The following is a 21,947-nucleotide window of genomic DNA, read 5'->3' as shown; positions in this document are numbered from 1 at the left end:
AGAAACAATCTTCTACACCTGTCACGATCCGAGCGCACCGACCCCGCCACAGAAATGCCCGAAAGAACTACAGGTCCCAGAGGCAACGCGGCCACCCGATCACGTAATCTCCTTTCGGCCAATAAAAGACCGCAGACTACCCGGGGGCGTTGCCTATGATTCCTACACTCATCATCGGCTCCCCGACTGCCAGCCTACGCGGTTTCCAGCCCGCCGTCCTCTACAGCGTTCCAGAGCTTCCAGCGGCCCCTGCAGCCGTTGCCCTTCTTTGCCCGAACGACATCACCGACGCCTTCGCAGAGAGGTGAGTGTCTCCGGTTCTATCAGCAACCCTTGCCGGCGCCTCTCTTCCGAATCCTCATCCGCCGTTCTCCTAACGGCCAGCAACCCGACGGACTCCCTGCTCTTCCTCTACGCCCACGGATTTCCGGGCTTGCCAACTCCTCAGAGTGCGCTCCTCTACTCACGGTAGTATCGTGAGTATTTGAGTAGCAGCGCGAACATCTCTGCCGGGGATCACCCGCAACTCCTTTTGTTTACTTTGCTTGCTGTTCGTAACCCCCGCTTGACCAACGAGTGAAACCGAGCTTCCGCTCCACTTCCTCCCTCCTTGTGAAGGGTGAGGAGGAGAGAACCTTCCTGGCTGGCGCTCCTCCGCTCACGGAGTTCCGAGCGTGGAAGTAGTAGCGCCAGCTCCGTTTCCAGTTTCTTCTGGTCGAGGTGACCCTCGAGACCCCCATCTACAGCGCGAAGGTACCAGGGTCATTACACCATCCGAGAGCTATCGGGAAGGGTGCGGGGGTCCTCGTTCCTCTTCTCACCCTGTGCATCTTCTCTTCCAGGTCTCTCTGTCCCGGCTGTTCCTGTCCCGTTTTCCCTCGCTCACCCGTCCCCCTAGTGCGCGTGTCTCATACATACTCCGGTCTGGGGACGGATGGGAGGGGGGCCTTACTTAGCATCAGTGCCATCCCGAGGAGGAGCTCGCAGATATCCGTGACAACACCACAGTCAGTCTGGTTTTCAACCCAGTTTCATCACCGAGATGACGCTAGTAGAGCTGGCCGATTACATCACGAGCATCTTAGATGTTGGGGACAATGCAGGGTTGATTATGTTAGATCTGTCAGCAGCCTTTGATACGGTGCCCCACTGTACTCTCATAGGTCATCTCCAATATATTGGATTTGTGGGTCAAGCTCAGGATTGGCTGACCTCCTTTTTGGAGGGACGAGGTCTGGGCTCCTCCTTTCTTCTCAGGGTCTCAAGAATTATGAGTGGGAGTGCCACAGGGTTCAGTTCTGAGCCATACCGTATTCAATATCTATCTAGCTTACACCGCTTGCCCTACTTGCCAAGGCCTTGGGAGCAAAAGTGATTTCCTATGCGGATGGTTTTTCCCCTGGGGCAGGGATGCAGTGTTCCCTGGGGAAAAGATAAAATCCTGTCTTACAGCTATCTTTTGGTGGTTAACACACCATCAGCTTAAATGCAATGCGGAAAAGACTGAATTACTTTTCTTTAGTTTGAAGGCCCCTGAGACATGACAGTCCTTTAGGCCAGATGACTCCCCCTCCCCTGCTGAGTGTCAGGCAAACTCAGAAAAGAATTTGGGTGTCAAATTTGATGATGGTCTCTTCTTTCAAACTCAGGTTAAAATGGTGGTGGGGATCTGTTTTGGACTGTTGCGTCTTTTAAGAAAGTTCTTACATTTCCTCTCTTTTATTTATTATTCTTCACTGGCTCCCGATAAAGAAGAGGATTTTATCTAAACCTCTTGTGCTGGTTCACAGGGTTCTCCATCAGACTGGTCAGGCTACCTCGGGCAAGAATTAGCTTCTATGCCCGTTTAAGGTGCTTAGTTAATGCTTTCCTAGCCAGAATCGCTGGGATTTAGTGTTCTAGGGCTGGAGGTAGGTCCATCTCATTCTTTGGCCACTAGCATGGAACATGCTTCCTCTTGGGTTACAGGCTACTGCAGCTATTTCTTTGTTCAGAGAGAAACCAAAATTGTGGTTCTTTAATCAGGATTAACTGTTTTGGACTTCACTAGGCAGTGATGGCATTTGTGCAAAGTGCCAGGACACTCCGTGGAGTAACAGTGCACTATACACGTGTCCTTCCATTCATTCATTCATTCATGGTCGTCAAGGATCCATTCGATGGGGCTGCCAATGCCATTGATGAGGGATGCGAGGGCCTGCGCCGAGGATGTGCTGCACAGTGGCTGTTCTGGCAGATTGCAGCAGCAATGCAGATCTTCGTGATGGATCAAATCCACGCAGCAGCAGAGCTGCGTCAGTATGGCTTACGGTTGTGCCATGCAGCAGAGGAGATGCCTAAGTTCTGCTGGATCCACAGAGGCTGGCAGAGCACCTTAAGCCCACTTCCAAGGGTCCAGGACTGGGTGGGGTGGCACCAGGGTAGTCTCACAGATGGTAGAGTCCAGGTGCAGGTGCAAGGTTGTTTGAAGCCTGTTATGACCCTGGGGCTTTAGATCAAGAGGTTGTGGAAATCAAAAATAATTGCTGTTAGCATGAGCTGAAGCCATCTTGGTTGTGGCATCCATTTTGTTTGCCATGTTATTCTTCCGTCTTCACTGTTGCTTGCCTTTCTATTCTGCTTGAGTCATCAGCTTTAGTTAACTCCTTCTATTCTAAGCTCAAGCAATGTATGAGCTCAGAGAGGCCTGTAGCTGCTAGAATGCACCTGTTTGAAAATATAACTGTCCATCAGGTCTTACTGATGTAAGTAGTTCTGTTTCCCCTCCCTCTTTGCTGACTAAGTGATATCCATCTGCCCATGTTAGTCGATAGCTATTCCCGTGTATGTTTGTACTTTCTATTTGAGTTTCCATGCTTACCCTGCAACAAACTCAGTATAAAAGATCCATGGGCTGTGTATTCAAGCTACTACCTCCTGGAACACTTGAGGGTGTTGTATGGACGTGGTCTCACTCATGAGTGAATAAACTTGTTATTTTTTAAATCCAGCTTCAGTGCCAATCTCTTCTTTGTTGGTTTAAAGACCCGTGGACAGATAAGGGTGAACCCCTGCACCGGTGAGCCCCTAAAACGGCTCATTTCCACAGTTTGGCACCCGACTCGTGGGGCTCATCGGAGACGCGGCCGCCCGAAGGAGTGGTCTTGATGTAGGAATGGAATATTGCTGAGGAGGTACCCTGCAAGAGGAGACCCTTGACTTTGTAGACCAAAGTGACTTTTCTGGTTTTCCTGAACTGACCCTCCGGGTGGTGGCCGGTCCCGACTGAGATTTCCTTTGGCGCACGTTTTTGCAGTGACCATTAGGTCAACCAAGAGATTGGCAGTTGGAGGCTGGAGACTTTTGTTTGGTAAGGTCGCTGAAGCGGCACTCTTGATTTTGGATTTGCTTGGCCAAGATTCTGGTTTTGTTTGTTTGTTTATTTATTGCAATAAATAAAGGCAGGTAATGTGGGGATTTTTCTCCTTATGATATTTGTTTGGATGGTATACTTGGAAGAATATGCCTGCATTTAGTAAAATTCGTAAGTGGTGATACGGAGTGCTCTTGAGTCTTCCGCCAGGCCAATTTGGAAAACGGGCCCGGCCATTAGCCAATCGCTGATTACCCCCTACCATCCGAACAGACAGCTTAGATCAGCATCTTCCTTCCTCGCTCTAGTGCCTAAGATCAAAAGAACTAGATGTGGTGGCCGCTCCTTTGCTTATAATTCCGCTAAACTCTGGAAATCTCTTCCCCTTCACTTGCGGGTAGAGCCCAACCTGCTCCCTTTACATAAGCTTTTAAAAACTCTGCTCTTCAACAAATCCGTATAGTTTCTAACTTTATTCCTGCACGCGTTTGTCCGCAGCGCTAGGAAACCTTAGGGTAGCTATCGCGCTTTACAAATGGTCTTTTCATTTCATTTCATTCATTTAAATTGGTAATTCAGTCTCTTCTTGCAAAGGCTTGGGGGTTTTACCCTATCTTGTTTTGGGTGGGTCTGCGAACCCGTGTAATAGGCATGCCTTCTGGAAAAAGTATGATTTTATAAACACACAGAGTGTTTGCGAACACTCTGCCTGACCAACTGGTAATTCGGCGTATTTTGGAAAAGGTCTTGGGCTAGAGCCTGTCTTCTTGAACATGGAACAGTCTTTGTGCTGTTTACTTGTCTTGGTACAGTTTCTGGACTGCTTTTGAGAGCTCTTTTGTTTGTAAATATGATTTACAATTGGTTTGGTTTGAGTGCAGTCTGTGGGCTGCCTTTTGTTTTTGTCCTGGTGTTGATTTGTGGTTTGATTGTGTGTTTGAATGTCTATGGTGGTGATGCTTCTGAAGTACTTTTTTGAGTGAGTAGCGACTGTACTCTTTGTGTAAGGATGGCTTGCCTCAGCAAGCTGTGTTGTGTGTTATGAGTGTGTGGCTCCTTCTTGAAATGTCTGGAATGAGCTCAATTTGGTTTATTGTTGTCATTGTGTTCTGCACATGCCATTGGAAGAATTACACTTTAAATTTTGAAGAATGAATAAATAATAATACATAAATAAAAACATGGTTTGATCAGAAATACTAGTAACAATGTTCATTCGTTTTTACATAGGAAAAGTGCAACTTTTGAAAAATGTAAAGAAAAATGCGCTTTTAAATTAAACAGTGCTGTGTATTTCTGTGCTTAGAAAGACACATTTTAAAAGTGCATGTAGGAATGTGCTCTCTTTCTCTATGAAAAAGAAGGGGGGAGAGACCAGAGCAGACGAAGGAGGGTTTATTTCTGGTAGGCTTGCTCTGGCACTTCGACCTTGGAAGACATTCCGAAGGAGGGGGAGAGAGCGTAGAGAGAGAGGGGAGGCTCTGCTTATTATTTTTGGCAAAAGACCAGACAGGTTCTATGAAGCCATAAGAGAGAAGGAGGGGCAGCAGCGTCTGTGGGCCATGTGCAGCTCCTGACACAGAGAGCAGCTTTGCCATGCATGCAGAATAAGGGTTTCAATTTAAGGTTGTTGTGCCTGGGCCAGATAAAATAAAGTTTGCATTAATGCGCCATCATGTTAAACAACACAATAAGCTAAAGGAATTGGTAGTTGGTCATTGGATTAATGTTTTATAGTTAGCTCAATGTGCTTGTATAGCAAAATTTACAAAGTGGTACAGTCCAATAGTATTGGGCATGGCCTCCTTGGTGTGATTTACCCTAGCTATTTACCTACTACAAGTCTGTTCGTGCCCAGCTGCCAAAAGGGGGGAGTGTTGTCGACAGGAGGTCACCTGCTTAGGTTACCTACTGTCGAAGGGGGGTAGGAGACTAGATCCTGGGCAAATTAAGGGTAAACAAAATTAAGTAACACACTGTGTTTTTTTGGTTTTTGTGCTTGCTATATGTATTATTGTGTCCTTTTTTCTTGGTTTATGTGCCTATTATGTGTATTATTGTGAGCTATTCTGCGTGGAAAGTATGCAGGGCAGCTTGTTGTTGTATACTCTCTCTCTCGCCTGTCTGAGCTGTCTAGGAATGGCCATGAGACAATCGGTGGGCTCGCTTTAGTCATTCATTTCACAGGATGCTGTGAACATGTTATTGAATAAATAGAGACAAAGCACCTCACCAGTGCACGTCTAATTGGCTATTAAGTAATATTGTTTGAACAAATTGTTAGAATTAAAAAAAACGAATAAATAAATACGCCATGTTACTACCCCTCCTTTCTGTAAACTGATGACATTGGAATTGGATAAGGATGAAAGGATGGGTAGAATAGACTAATGTTCCCTTATTTGACCTTTAAGGGGAACTATACGTTGGTGGTTTTTGTTCCAAATTCCCAGGTGGCAACACCATTATTGTTGATATTATTGCAGCACTACATAAGTCGCAGAGGCATCACAAGTCCCTTATCAGTTAGTCTATGTAATCGAGCTGACAGCCCTTGCTAGAGCTGGTGAATAGGTTTCTCCCCTGAAGCATATATAAATAAACAGCAAAAGGTGCACCACTTCAAAGAATACAGTGTGTTTTAAATCAGTCCATATCCTTGATGTCTTTTCTTTTCAAATATTCTTCTTTATTTTTCATTTGTTATATAAACATTAAAAACAGCCAAAGCAGCCGACGCGTTTCGTCCAACTTGGGACTTCTTCAGGGCTGCATAAGTTTATATGAGAAAACATATATATATAACACATATAAAGACATTTGGCAAACAATTTCTAAAAACAGAGTAAGCATGACCAAAATGCACATAAAAATAGAAGCTTCAACATCAGTTCAATTCCTATTCCGATTACAAAAGACACCACTTAATAATTCTAGAAAAACATAAAGTGACTGCAGTAACCACCATACCAGCAATTATTCAAAGCTAGTTTCAAGAAGATTTATACATGTTATCTGCACATTAGAATTGCGAATAATTTGGACATACAAAGGTGGCTCAATCGCTTAACAATTTAGAATATATGATCTCAATGTAAGGTTTTGATAAAAGGCTCCAACTTATATTATAGGGCCATATTAGTTATTAAAGCCCTGTCAAAGACCTCCGCAGGGAAAAGAGAGCACTATTGGGATGTGTGATCACAGTGTTAAGACTTAATGAAACAGTCTCGAGTTTTGCTAAGAGACATGTTTTTAGGTCATATATCATATCATACTATACGTGTAAAACTCAGAGGAGCAAACAATATCCATAATTTAGCTACAAGACCCGCCATATTTCCCTATCCAAATCAAAAGAAATAAAGACTGGATATGTACCCACCGTAGACAGTGATACACCAATATATATTTTCAATAGTAGCGATTCAAAGAACACCATTTAATGACACTAGAGAAATCGAAAAGAAAAGAAAAAGAAAAATATAAGAAACTATATGAGTGAGTCATCTATAATAAAAGCCATTGAACATATCAATCATTAACCAAAGAAAAATATGCTATTATCATTCTCCCAGTTATTAATTATTAGGGATCAGTATATCATATAGAGGACTCCAGTGACAGAACACAATAAGGATTTCCTCAGACGAGTGTGTATACTTACATTCACGACGTAAGTATGCCGATTTAGAAAAGTAAAAGTATCTGCTAGATAGCGCCAATGGAATAACATCCTTCCAGTTAATTCATGTTTAGACTTCGTCCAATAATACGGACAGGAATAACAGTCTTTAGAATACCTATAATTAAGTCATAAAAAGTCTAATCAAACACTCTTTGAGGCGCAAGGAAAAATAAAACATTAATGTCGAAAAAACGACAAACGAAAGAAAGAAAACATGACACTGAGCAAAAATGAACGCTCCATCACTTTATAAAAATAAATAACATTGAGTGTCACCCCTGTCAATTCAGTTAAATAACAATATACCTAACCGGCCGTGTGGTCTGCGAAGGTGTATCTATTCAATATGCCGGGCTATATGATTTTCCTCTATATATATTTGCGGTGTTAATTGACTTGAAATTTGAAAACATATATGTACCACACGTAACTAATAAGTTTGGTTACATTCATTTGTTGGAAGGTGATATTACCCTTCAAAGATGGCGACCACTTTCCCGTCCAATCCGTATCGACTTCTCTCTGACGTCATTTCCGCGGTTTCGGGATGAGAAACCCAGGTGTTTCTAGTTTTAACCCACGGCTTACACTATTTAAACATGCAAGGAAAACCGCCTTTTCTTGCTGATATCCGACAGCGGTGGCTCTTTTTTTAACACGGTAGATGCGGAATCGGGTAGGTTACGTACCAAACTCTCTCCCTTCATGACTGGGTGTATCGTAGTCAGGATTACCCTAGAAAACAGAGAGAATGATAATAGCATATTTTTCTTTGGTTAATGATTGATATGTTCAATGGCTTTTATTATAGATGACTCACTCATATAGTTTTTTCACAAAATTTTCTTATATTTTTCTTTTTCTTTTCTTTTGGATTTCTCTAGTGTCATTGAATGGTGTTCTTTGAATCGCTACTATTGAAAATATATATTGGTGTATCACTGTCTACGGTGGGTACATATCCAGTCTTTATTTCTTTTGATTTGGTTAGGGAAATATGACGGGTCTTGTAGCTAAATTATGCATATTGTTTGCTCCTCTGAGTGTTACACGTATAGTATGATATGATATATGACCTAAAAACATGTCTCTTAGCAAAACTCAAGACTGTTTCATTAAGTCTTAACACTGTGATCACACATCCCAATAGTGCTCTCTTTTCCCTGCGGAGGTCTTTGACAATGCTTTAATAAATAATATGGCCCTATAATATAAGTTGGAGCCTTTTATCAAAACCTTACATTGAGATCATATATTCTAAATTGTTAAGCGATTGAGCCACCTTTGTATGTCCAAATTATTCGCAATTCTAATGTGCAGATAACATGTATAAATCTTCTTGAAACTAGCTTTGAATAATTGCTGGTATGGTGGTTACTGCAGTCACTTTATGTTTTTCTAGAATTGTTAAGTGGTGTCTTTTGTAATCGGTATAGGAATTGAACTGATGTTGTAGCTTTGATTTTTATGTGCATTTTGGTCATGCTTACTCTGTTTTTAGAAATTGTTTGCCAAATGTCTTTATATGTGTTATTTATATATGTTTTCTCATATAAACTTTTGCAGCCCTGAAGAAGTCCCAAGTTGGACGAAACGCGTCGGCTGCTTTGGCTGTTTTTAATGTTTATATAACAAATGAAAAATAAAGAAGAATATTTGAAAAGAAAAGACATCAAGGATATGGACTGATTTAAAACACACTGTATTCTTTGAAGTGGTGCACCTTTTGCTGTTTATTTATATATGCTCCAGAGGCTGGAACAGCATCGTGCTGGCGGGTGCTAATCAAGAGTGCACACTTGGGGTGAACTTAAAATATCACCAACTAATATGATGGGTTAACAAAAAATCCAGTGCTGTCTTAGAGGGATACCGCTAGCTTCGTTCTTTAGTGTCAGGTTTCTCCCCTGAATATGATATTACATGGCCCAGATCGTGAAAAGTATGAGGCACATGGTTCACAATGCTAGGAAAGTTGCCCATATGCCCTTAGCACACATTTTTAAGAGCAACATGTTCTTTGCTTGTTTTCTTGTCTGCCACAAACAAGTTCTGCTGGAAAATTCATGTACCTACTAGGTTATGTTTAATTTATCAGTTATTCATGTAATATGGATCTCTGTTACATTCACAGTTTCGCGCTACACCTATAATATGAGAGCAAGGTCATAATAGTAACATATGGTTGTTCTTATGCAAGGAAAATAATTTTAGAGGTGTCTGCAGTTTTGCACAATAGTGAATGTTCACAAAGTAGAAGCTGTATAGTGATTTCTATGACTTATAAGCACAAGTTTGTTAAAAGAATAGTTGTTTTGAAATTCCTTTTTTTTTAGGTTCTTTAGAAGAATATAGGGGCGTTTCTGAAATTGAATATCCTCTTTTGATTGATTATTTGTATGGTGTGTCTAAAGATTTCCGTTCTGTTCACTGACAGATATCTGCTGCCTTACAACCATTGTCAGAGGGGTCAGGATATCAGATCCAACCAGGGGACTATGTGCAAGTCTAATTTGGAGCCGAGGTGAAGGGACCCAGCCCAGGTGTTTCTGGCCACTATAACAGCGGTGAAGGTGGAAGGCCAGAGGAAACGAGTACCCCTACCACTGTCGGATAATTTTTGGGTGAAAGACGGGGTCACAAATCAGGATGGAGAGCTGATTCCTCACTTTGTTCCTTTTTTTGATGCCTAGCTAAGAGATGCACAGACCGATAACAAGAGCAAGGAGGTTTTGCCTGAGGGGACCCCATCTGAAACAAAGGTTGCTTTAGATACTCCAGTTTCTGTGCATCAGGCCTCTGAGTCCCGGTCCCCAAGTGAATGCAAGTCCGCACCTTTGTTGCTGATAAAGAGGTGCCTGGGCATACTAGGTACAATCTGCGGCCCCAACAAAAGAGCAGTGTGCCAGCAGGGCAACACAGGAGTTAGGGAAGGACTAGAGTTTAGGGTACAGGTGCTGTGTCTTTGGTGCCTGTTAGATTAGAGTGAAAATGGCCTTATGCCCTGCCCTTAGCATTGCTCTCCATTAGATCAATACCCCATACTCGATCTGGCCTTACACTTTATGAGGTTGTTTTTGGCAGACCCATTAATACTTGGGGGGTCCCAAAGCTACATGATGTTCCCCAGGTGTTGATGAGTGACTACTTGTCACAGTTGACTGACAGCTTGCTTTCTATTCATCAACAGGTCCAAGAAGCTCTTTCTGACAGGTCGCAAGGTGATGGTCATGATCTGTGGCCCAGTGACCAGGTGATGGTGAAGGTGTTCCAGAGCCTGGAACCTCGGTGGCGGGGACCTGAGCAAGTTCTTCTGGCGACCAGAACTGCAGTCTGAGTGACCAATCAGAAGAACTGGGTCCATTCTACCCACTGCAAGAGGGTGCCATCCGCCTTGGTGGAAACTGCTGTACTGAAAGATCACCGCGATATCCTGGACACCGAGAAAGGCCGACCTGCGTCACCTGAAGGATCTGAGGAAGTCTTCCCAGACCACACGATTCTTGGTACATCTCAATATCAGCTGCGACCCCGGAAGAAAGACACTTTGTTGGAGAAAAAGACTGTTTGAGCCACTGTCCTGGCTTAGTGAAAGTCTGAGTAGCAAAGGGGGGGAACTCTTTTAGTGATACTCGTCTCAACCTCAGTGAAGAAACCAACGGCTGCCCAGGACCTTAGGGCCCCATCTGCCACAGTTTTACATGTTAACCTAACTACTTTCTCGAAACAACTGCTAAGTATCCCTGCCTGGTAAAATATAAACAAACGCCTCCCATAGCTTTTTCAGCCAACCCTTCCTGATTAACGGGACAGAAGCCACATTCGCCTAAAACAGCAGGGACAAGGTGAAAAATCAAGACTATCTGGGCTAACCCGAGATGCCGAGGAACCCTTACTAAGGAGGCACAGACCAACCCACACCAGACCCGGAGACCTGATCCCAAAAAGGTGGCTTCCCGAAGCCCATACCCCCTGATCTTCACTGGCAGGTCAATAAGGGACCGTTCAGTGGCAACCTTATCCTACCTGGCACAACTTTAGGCGACAATTTTTATCCCCCCCCAATGTTCTGTCCAAACGCACCAACTGTCCTAGACTCCCTTTCAGATGCACGGTCCCCCCTTTTTTAGAAATCCCACAATGTCACTGGACACGCCAACTCACTACAACCAACCCATATCGACCCACCTGAAACCTCACAGCGCAAACGCATTCACTATTAGCTTCCCCCAACCTCTCTCTTAAAGTGAGAATAAATCTCAAGCAGAGACTGATTAAACAGCACAAAGAAACTCTACTTACGGACACATATCACTGCCCCTCCAAAGGACAGATTAAGATGGACTTAATCTTCCACACTGAAAGACTAGAGGACTGGAACACCACTTTCAGATCACAACTCTACATCTCTAAAACCACAACTACCTCACATAGCTGCAAACTAACAACCTCGCTCCCTAATCGCTCGTCAAGGGGTGGGAATATGTCTGTGACCATCTACACTAACGGCACTGTCCAGATTCAGGCAAATAACGAGAACCTAGAGGCTTTCGACTCCCTCTTCCCCACACTCCGATACGCTCTCCTTCACATGTCTCGACCCTTCCCGACACAACTCCCACCAACAGGTAACCGACCTCACCAGGAAAAACAAGCTATCACCACCTCGCCCTACCCCTCCTCCTCCCGCCACCCCCGAGTCACCTCCCACTCCAGCGCCTCCACAAAATGTGTTCTCCTACTCCTAGAGGAATGTCAAACTCAACTTCCTCATTTGATCCACCCACCTCAACACCACGACCCCGCTTTGCCGACACCTTTAATCACACTAGTACTAGCGCTGACCTCAGAAGGTCGAATTCACGTCATGACCCAACGCACCCCCCTCCCTGGGTCCCAAAAAGAAATAACATGCTCTACACAAGTAGTAATAGGCAGCATAACAACATGACCTATACTACACAGGACGACCCCCCCCAAGATACCCTCACCCCTGCCCACGACATCATGGCGCAGCTTCTTGCTTCACTAGAAAGCCAACTAGAAACGATATACCGGGGCTTGAACGAAATCCTCACCAACCTCGACAAGGCCCGAAGGCCCCAGCACTCCCCTCCCAGGGTGCCCTCTCCACTCAACCCCTACCACCCCAAGCGCCCTACAAAGCCCGTAGCAACCCCCGTGACACGGTTACAGAGACCCTCAAGAACGGACGCTGAGGCCCTGTCACAGAGAACCCTAGGAAATACAGTACTCACCACTAGGGTTCAGAGACGCATAAATACCGACATCGAGACCATGACTTCAAGACCCACTAGGACCGAAGTCGCAATATCTGACGAAGAAGCGGCCGATCTTGCCTCTTCATATGATGCCCCTCACCCTGACTCCCCAAAATCCAAGATCCAAGTGATCACGGGTCTCCGAAGAGACCCTCCTTGCACAAAACCCCCAGACCGTCCTTACTCACCACACTACCTAGGGCGCCCAGGGGAAAGGACCCCGGCAAAAAATAGCTTTCAACCAACAGCATGCTCATCAACTGCAGATCAGCATCTATGCATGCAACTGATGTAGCAGAAACCATCCTCTCGCAGGACATTGACATTGCGTTCATCACGGAGACTTGGCTCAATGAGCTCTCCTCACCATGCTTAGACATGCTTGTGCCCCCAGGTTTTTCCATTATTAACAAAGACAGAAAAGACCAACAAGGGGGAGGGGTAGCTATCATTCATAAGGACAACATTGCCATCATGGAAATAGCCTCTTGCAAGTACAACACCTTTGAATGTCTTACCACCAATATAAAGACTAAAGATAATGGATCACTACGCTGCCACCTTCTCTACCACCCACCAGGCAACACCTCTGCATTCGGGGAACATTTATCTGACCTGATTGCTCACTGTGCTCTCGGAGACGCCAACCTAATTCTTGGTGATCTTAACCTGCGGTGGAATGAAACAAACAACCCGCTTATTCAAACACTATCCAATCTTCTCTGTGACAACAATTTAGCCCAACGAAACGCAATTACAATCGACCACATACTCCCCATGGACTGGTCGGACCACCACATGATCTTATTTCATATCAACCAACAAATACTCTCTTAACCACCTATGCAAGACCCCCCCCAAATGGGCCAGAAACCTCACCCAGATTTCCATGGTAGCCCTTGAAGAAAGGATAAGCTTGCTACTTCCCTGCACCAACGACCACCTCTCCACAACCGAACTCACCGCGCTTTACAACTCAAATTTGGTGGCTATGCTTGACCAACTAGCTCCTCTAAAGCTAAAAAAAAACCGAGCCATTCCATCCAGTTCATGGTTCAATACTGACATCAATTCCGAAAAGAGAAAATTAAGAGCCAAGGAAAGAAGCTGGAGGAATAACCCTACTGCCACCCTCCGCAAACAACTTAAAACAGCTCGTAGGAAGTACAACAATCACATCAAAAACAAGAAATCCACTTTTTTCCGCTCTGCGCTGGACAACGCAAAAAACAGACCCAAAGAGCTCTATAGCATCATCAGGCAACAAACCTCCAAGCCTGTTACCTCCTCAATACAAGCGTCCAAAGAACTCTGCAACAACTTTGCCAACTTCTTTAATGACAAGATTACTAAGATCGAACTCTCACTGGACACAATCAATACTCGCCCCACAAAGAGCAACAAGTCTGGGGCGTACGATATCGCTCTGTGTTCCTCTTCCAAATCTTGGCTAAGCTTCCGCCCCATTCAGGAATCTGAGATAATCACTCTGATCTCCGCCTCCAAACCCTCATCTCATGTCCTAGACTCCATTCCTCCTCTACTGACCAAAAAACTGAAACGCTCCCTAGCACCGCTTTGGTGCACGATCATAAACAGCTCCATGAAAAATGGAGTCGTTCCACACTGCCTTAAAGTGGGACAAGTCACACCCTTGCTGAAAAAACGGGGCCTTGACATAATGGATTTGAATAACTTTAGACCTGTATCGAACCTTCCCCTTCTGTCCAAAATCCTAGAAAGATGCGTACTCCAACAACTAACCCAAAACCTGGACAACATCAACCTCCTGGACCGGCATCAATCTGGCTTCAGAAAAGGCTGTAGCACAGAAACCGTGATCCTCAATATCATCAACGATATCCACAAATCACAAGACTCTGACCAATGTTGCCTCCTCATCCTCCTAGACCTATCGGCAGCATTCGATACGGTAGACCACAAACTCCTCATTAGGGCTCTCCAAGAAAGAGCCAGTCTTGTCGAGGTGGTCCTCCAATGGTTTTCTTAATAAATAATAATATTCCACATTTGTAAAGCGCGAACAATCACCCGTAAGGGTCTCTAGGCGCTGGGGGCCATCGGGAAGATTAAGCAAGCTATTGCCCAGAGTCTGCCGCTGGCGCCGAGGATCGAACCGTGATCCCCGGACTCTGGAGTCATTCGCCCTGGCCGCTGCGCCATACCTCACAATCGCACTAAAAAAAAAAAAAATCTAAAACTTTACTTCTGACCTCCACCCAGTCAATAAGGGAGTCCCTCAAGGCTCAGTGCTCTCCCCGCAACTCTTTAACATCTACATGGAGCCTCTCACCAAACTACTCAAAACAGCCAACATCCACTTCCATCTTTATGCTGACGATACCCAGATATATTTGGAAACCACCTCCTTCAGAGACATTCAAAGACTCAATGACGTACTGAGAGATGTCCAACACTGGCTCTCATGTAATCACCTTAAACTAACCCCGACAAAACAGAGATACTCCTCACCTCAAACAAAGAGGAGAATCCCCAAATTGCTGCATGGCTAAAGGCCGTCGATGCACTCAACAGGAATCTCACCCTGGCCGACTCTGTCAAATCACTAGGATCACGCTAGACCCGAAACTGAACATGACAAGACACATCAAGAATTCGGCCAAGAGCACTTTCCTTAACCTAAAACTACTGAACAAAATAAAACCTTTCATTCCGCCCTGTGACCTTAAACAGGCCACTCAAACACTGGTGCTGTCAAGATTGGACTATGGGAATGCAGTCCTCTCAGGAATAGCAAAATCACATCTGGCTCCCATCAAAACAACTCTGAATGCGGCAGCCAGAATGGTCACCGGAATCAAGAAATTCGACCATATTTCTCCTGCACTCAGAGAACTTAAGTGGCTCCCGGTCGAAATGCGGATTAGCTTCAAAACAGCCTGCCTCACTCATAAAGCCCTACATACCGGCAAACCCGAATATTTGGCGGCCAAACTCAAAAAAGCCGATCAGGTCAGCAACCTCAGAAGCTCAAACTCCCTCCTACTCATCCCGCCAAAAACTCGAAAACAAAAAACTGCGGCACGATCCTTTGCCGGAAGCGTGCCTAAAATCTGGAACTCTATTCCCTCTCACATCAGAACCATTCCCTCTTTTGTAAAATTCAAAAGCCAATCAAAATCCTGTTCCTCGACCGCTCCCTAGGGAGTCGATAGGATCAAACGGAGCGGGGAAACAGACACCTCGCACTGCCCTTGTTCTCAAGACTACGAAGCTCACAAACAGCGTCCTGCAATGTTAATGTGTTCTTTCTTTTGTTTTGTTTGTTATGAATCTCTGCATTGTATCTGCTGTAAAGCGCTCCGATACCCTCAGGTCAGGCCAGCGCTATATAAAACTTCTTAAATAAATAAGTAAAACGTCGAGATGAACATGCCTACGGAGAAGAAATCAACTGCTGCAAGAGTCTGTGATCGAAAGACTATGTTCATTATTGGACTCACTTCGATTATTGTTCTGATCGCTGTAATAACATGGGTTGTAGAGGGAGGAGCTCCTGCTCGAAATCTACTGACTGCTACTACTACTGTCCCCATTGAACACCACTACTTCAGTCTTCCTTATCATGAGAAAAAGCACCGAATGTCCTATCTCAACAATACTTTCATTCAGATGTTGCATCACACCCACAATGCTACGAACATCACCAACTGTTGGGTGTGTGGAATGATGCCAGCTCATCAGAAAAAGGGAGGAACGCCTTTTATTCCTTTGTGCCGTTTTCACACAATGGCTCTTGCAGGGCCTGGTTTGCGCTGCTGTGGGCTACTCAGGTTGCTAACATTACTGACTTTGGTGTAGGAAGACTTAATGCCCAACTAAACAGAGCCTGTTACCCTGATGAAGAAGGAGATCCACAAGCTAAAGGAACTGTATGGGAAATGGAGGAGTATTGCCAAGGAAATTCCTCCACACACTATGTTTTCCCTAACACTCGAACTGCCAAGGGTAATGGACCTCCTGTTATAGCTGTTACTAGAGATCGAGCAAACCTTTGTGTGAACAGTATTGGCAGTATTCCTGTGGGGAAAAGTGATTGTACTCTGGTGTTGAATATTACTGGAGTGAACAATAGCAGTTTTATGTCATCACACAACACCTATTTTATTTGTGGGAATAAGGGTTACTATCTTTTACCCATTGGTTGGTTAGGAACATGCTTTGTGTCCTTTTTGCTACCACCTGTGTTCTTAGCACCTGCATCCTACCATAAAGACTATAAACTGTACAATGACATTTCTAAGAGCCGATCAAAGAGAACAATAAATCATAATGAGGTGGATCAGACTGATACTGCACTGCAGCAATATGTTGACTTTAATTTGGGACTGTTCTTCTTTGTTGGTGCGGCCTTAAACAGCAGAAAGATAAGACAGTTGACACATGTTGTAGCGGCTGTAAACAATGAGACAGCTATGGCCCTTGGAAATCTCATGGAAAAACTGCAAATTGTGAGGATTGTGGCGCTCTCAAACAGGATGGTCCTCGACATGGTCCTTGCGGGCTGTGGTGGAGCATGCCACATCATCGGGTGCAGTTGTTGTGTCTACATCCCTGACCACGCTCCTTCAGTTTTTTAAGCGATTTCTAAGCTGCACAAAATAGCCACTGAAATCCATCAGGATTCAGGGACATGGACTTTGACTGGATGGTTGTGGACTTTGTTCACTACCTGGGGCTGGAAAATGTTAACAGTCCTATGTATATTTTTTGCGATCCTTTTTACCAGCTGCTTAGATATCGATGTGGCCTGATGCTCTGTTCCCTCTGTATTTCTACCTGTACCTCATGTATACCAGCTGAACAAAATGCCAAGAATGTAAATGCCCGACTAGTTACAGACCAAGAAATTAGTGAGTTAATGATGATTGACGTCCACAATATCTTACATGCTCCTTCTAAATCATAGAGATGTCTTCAGCTAATGCTAAAAGGGCCGTCTGTGGATTTCGAAAATAATTGCTATTAGCATGAGCTGAAGCCATCTTGGTTGTGGCGTCCATTTTGTTAGCCATGTGATTCTTCAGTCTTCACTGTTGCTTGCCTTTCTATTCTGCTTGAGTCATCAGCTTTAGTTAACTCCTTCTATTCTAAGCTCAAGCAGTGTATGAGCTCAGAGAGGCCTGTAGCTGCTAGAATGCACCTGTTTGAAAATGTAACTGTTCATCATGTCTTACTGATGTAAGCAGTTCTGTTTCCCCTCCCACTTCGCTGACTAAGTGATATCCATATGCCCATGTTAGTCGATAGCTCTTCATTTTTTGTTGTTGTTGCCGTTTTCCATTTATATACAGCACAACTTATATCTGTTAATTACAATTACATATGAGGAATAATCATACCAATTTTTATAAACAGCATTTCATATAGAAGCATTTAAAAAAAGAAGAGAGAAAAAACTGAAAGTTATCTTTGTTGAGAGAAGAAAAAAAAAATAAAAGAAGACAAACACAAAGAAGAAAAGAGGAAGACAGAATCTCAGACACATATCCAATAGGGGAACATTCAGGCGGGCGGATAAACAACGGGGATATGTCTTGGCTGTGATTAGCTGCAGTTCTATTACAATAATCTAGGACCCAATATAAACCTGCGATTCCTTCCAGCTATAAATAGGAGCCCATATACGTCTGCCAAGGGATTTCCCTCTCCTGCCCTTCCTTTCATATATCCCCTCTCAAGATTAAATACCGCAAGAAGCCGGGCTAGCCATAGCTGAAATGTTGGAGTGGCTTGATCAAGCCAAGCTGAAGCAACACAAATTCTCAAAACTGCCTTGGCAAGAAAAAGAAAGCGGTAAGACATAGTTTGCCCCTGGCTGTTGTCAACCCCGAGGAGCATTAAAGCTGGGGTTAGCTTAACTTTAGGACCCAGGGTATGTTCGAAAAATGTCATGAGAGTGGATTTTAACATATCAAGACAAGGGCAGGTGGAAAACATATGAGCTAAATCGGCATTTGGAGAATCACACCGAGGGCACCTGGTTCCCTCCTGCCCCCCCCCCATTGTGCGATCTTTGCCGGGGTGTGATATAGTGAAAAAACTGTCTTACAATGCTGGGCTTGATGCCCAGCAGAGCATAAAACTTTCTGCCCCAGCTCTAGAGACTGAAAAAAATTATTCGAATCAGTGCTCAACCTGCCTTCCCATTTTTTACCATGCTTTTCAAGATCATCCGGTTTGAGTGCTGTGAGTTCAGTATAAATTCCTTTAATAGTGCAGCCATCACCACTTCTTATTACATCTATGACTTTCACCTGGCCAAATCCATTAAGCCCACCCACCTTTTTACTCAGGAAGCTTCTAAGCGGAAGATATTTGAAAAAATTCCCAGTGCCAATACCAAATTTGTCCTGAATGTCCTTAAATTGATAAATTCCGTCCGAGCTCAATAGATCTCCAACTTTCAAGAGGCCACACCTCGCCCACTCCGCCATAGTTCGATCCGAAAAGATTTCTGGCAGCGTGGGGTTTCCAAACAATTGGGTATAGAAATTCATCCTCCCAAGGCCCGTCTTCTTCTTGAAGGCAGCCCAGATTTTAAAGGCTGCCTGCATGGTTTTAAATTTAGTTCTCTTAAAATAACTAGGCTCACTGAATTTCATAAAACAGTTTACTGCGTCTTCCCCCACCAGTTGCCTATATACATCAGGGATCTTATCTTCAGGGCTCGGGTCTTTGGATCGCCCACGGGGCATCCCACTCATATATTGAAGAGCCGCAGCCCAGTAATAAAATTTAAAATATGGTACCGCCCAGCCCCCTCTGGCCGGAGGCAGTGTCATATATCGTAGGGCCCTCCTTGTTTTACCATGTGCCCAGACAAACCAGTTAACCAAGTTATCCAGTGCGGTAAACCACTTCTTCCCAAATTCTAGGGGTATTGCCCTGAACAAATACAGTATTTTAGGTAAAAATACCATTTTAATCACATTACAGCGGCCAACCAGTGACATGTGCAGGTTATGGAATTTATCAAAATCTGTATTGGCCTTCCGAATTACAGGATCAATATTTATAGCCACCAGATCATTCAGATCTGGGGTTATAGTTATCCCGAGATACACCGCTAAGTCTGTCATCCGCGGATCGGAAAGGCTGATCTCCCCATTCGCGACAATCTGGGTCTTCTGCTTATTTAGGGCATATCCAGAAATCCCACCAAAAGCTAAAGCTATCTCCTCAACTGCTGCTATTGCTGCTAAGGGGTTGGGGGTGACTAAGGCAACGTCATCCGCATATGCGAGGACTTTTGTTGCTATCCCATGGTAAATGATAGGCTCAATTTCCCGGCTGGCATCCAACTGTCGAATTAAGGGGTCTATGTAAATCGCAAATAAGAGGGGTGAACAAGGGCAACCCTGCCTGGTGCCCCGTTTAATCACAAAAGGCGCAGTATGTTTCCCGTTAATTCTAAGACGAGCAGTTGGTGCTCTATGCATAGTACGGATGGCTTTAATAAACCCCTGCCCAATACCAAACCATTTCATTGCCTCCCATAGATAATCCCAGGAGACCCTATCAAAGGCTTTCTCTGGGTCCAAGAGCAGCAGTGCCATAGGGTCCCCTGAGACTTCTGCTGCATCGAATAGAGTTATTACCCGACGAATATGCTGGGTGGTCCCTCTCCCCGGGATAAACCCATGTTAATACAGGTGGATTGCTTTCCCTATAATGGTGTTTAATCTAGTAGCGAGAGCTTTGGACAGAATCTTAACATCACGATTTATAAGAGTAATTGGCCAATATGATCCGGGTTCCTGAGATGGTTTACCCTGTTTTAAAAATATAATTATATCGGCTCCTGCCCAGGAATCGGGGACTGAGCCCCCAGATTGTGCATGGCATATCGTGTCAACTAGATCGGGTCCGATTTCTTCCCAAAAAGTTTTATAAAACGCCAAAGGAATCTGATCGGGTCCGGCGGCCTTGCCTGAGGGAAGATTCCTCAGGGCACAATAGATCTCGTCTTGTGTCAAAGTAGTCTCAAGTTTCGCACTGTCCTCATATTCAATACTCTGCAATGGTATGCTATTGAGATAACCCTGAAATAAATTCTGCTGCGCCTGGGGTCCCACACCATATAATCGTTGGTAGAACTGCTGAAACACTTCCTGGATCCCGGGTGGATCCATAACTGGATTTCCATGTTCATCTATAATCTCATTTATCTCACTCACAACACTCCTTTGTCTGAGTCTAGCTGCCAACGTGTGCCCAAGCCGTTCACTAAATTCATGGCAATGTTCTCTTTTAACTAAGAAAAGCTCCGCTGCCTTCGCGGCAGCACAATCTCCAATTTCTTCCTTAGCCCAGGTGAGCTTGAGTAAAATATCGTCAGTTAATAAACCAGCGTTCACCGCTATTGCCAGCTCCTCCTCGATTCTAGCTAAGCTTTTATAGAGCGTTTCCACCCGGTGCGCCTCCCTCTTCTGTCGATAAAGGCTACAACTAAATGTCTCCCCTCTGACCCCAGCATTAAAAGCGTCCCACACAGCACCGGCACTAGCACTGTGTCTGTTTATATCCCAATAAGTCTTAATCCATCCCTTCATGTGGAGGACATATTCAGAGTCTGTTAAAAGCCCGCTTTCAATAGTCCAAGTCCGCTCACCCCGCTCGCCATTTGTAAAGACCACAGTGAGGGCTAGGGGGTTATGATCAGATAATATCCTAGGGTACTTCTCTATTTTAACCCGGTGCGCTAAGGAATGCGATACAAAAAAATAATAGAGTCTATAAACTGCCTTGTGTGGCGCAGAAATTTTTATACTGCCGGGGTCTTTACAGTTTAAATGATTCCATAGGTCTATGAGTCCATGATTTATAGCCATATTAGTAAGTGCCTTAAAGACCTTTCTCTTCCGTCCACAATATATATCTCCAGCACTACCCCACAGTCCGCCGAGCCCATTAATATTAAAATCACCACACATTAATAGTGGGGTAGGCCATTTAACTAACTCAGCATCTAAATACTCCAGTGTCTCTGGATCATCTGCAGTGGAGCCATACACCCAACACACAGTGAAAGGCTCACCGGCGAACACGCATTCCAATACTACCCACCGACCCCACCTATCTGATAGCTTCCTTTTAACGATTATGTCATTCCTTCGGGTGAGGATAGTGACCCCTCTGGTCTTAGTACCTTGTTTAGTGGCCACCAATAACCTAAACCCAAGTTGTTCAAGGACCCCTCCTCTAGTACCCTCTATATGAGTCTCTTGAACACATAAAATATTGGCTCGCATGGTTTTCTAGACAATAGCCGCCCTTTGTCGGTTGACTTGGTCGTTAAGCCCGCAGAAATTAATTGTAACAACTCTAAGATTTATAGGATTCATAAAGTCATTTTGGGTAGCTTTCCTTCGGTGGGAAATTATTTATTTTCCTCTCTTTTGATACCACCATGACCTCCGCTTCCTTTCTAGAAGAAAACCATCCTACATGCTTCCTAAGACCTTTAGAACCATATTTATGTTGTGCTGTGCTGTGCTGTAACCTACCCCCCCGAACCCGTAAACCCCCTGGACCAGACCACCCTCCTCCCCCTCCACCCCTACATCCCATACAGGCAAAT

The sequence above is a fragment of the Triturus cristatus genome, chromosome 10 (assembly GCF_964204655.1).
Source record: "Triturus cristatus chromosome 10, aTriCri1.1, whole genome shotgun sequence".
In the NCBI taxonomy this organism is placed as follows: Eukaryota; Metazoa; Chordata; class Amphibia; order Caudata; family Salamandridae; genus Triturus; species Triturus cristatus.
The sequence above is the reverse complement of the archived record's forward strand: the minus strand, read 5'-3'. Positions refer to the sequence as shown.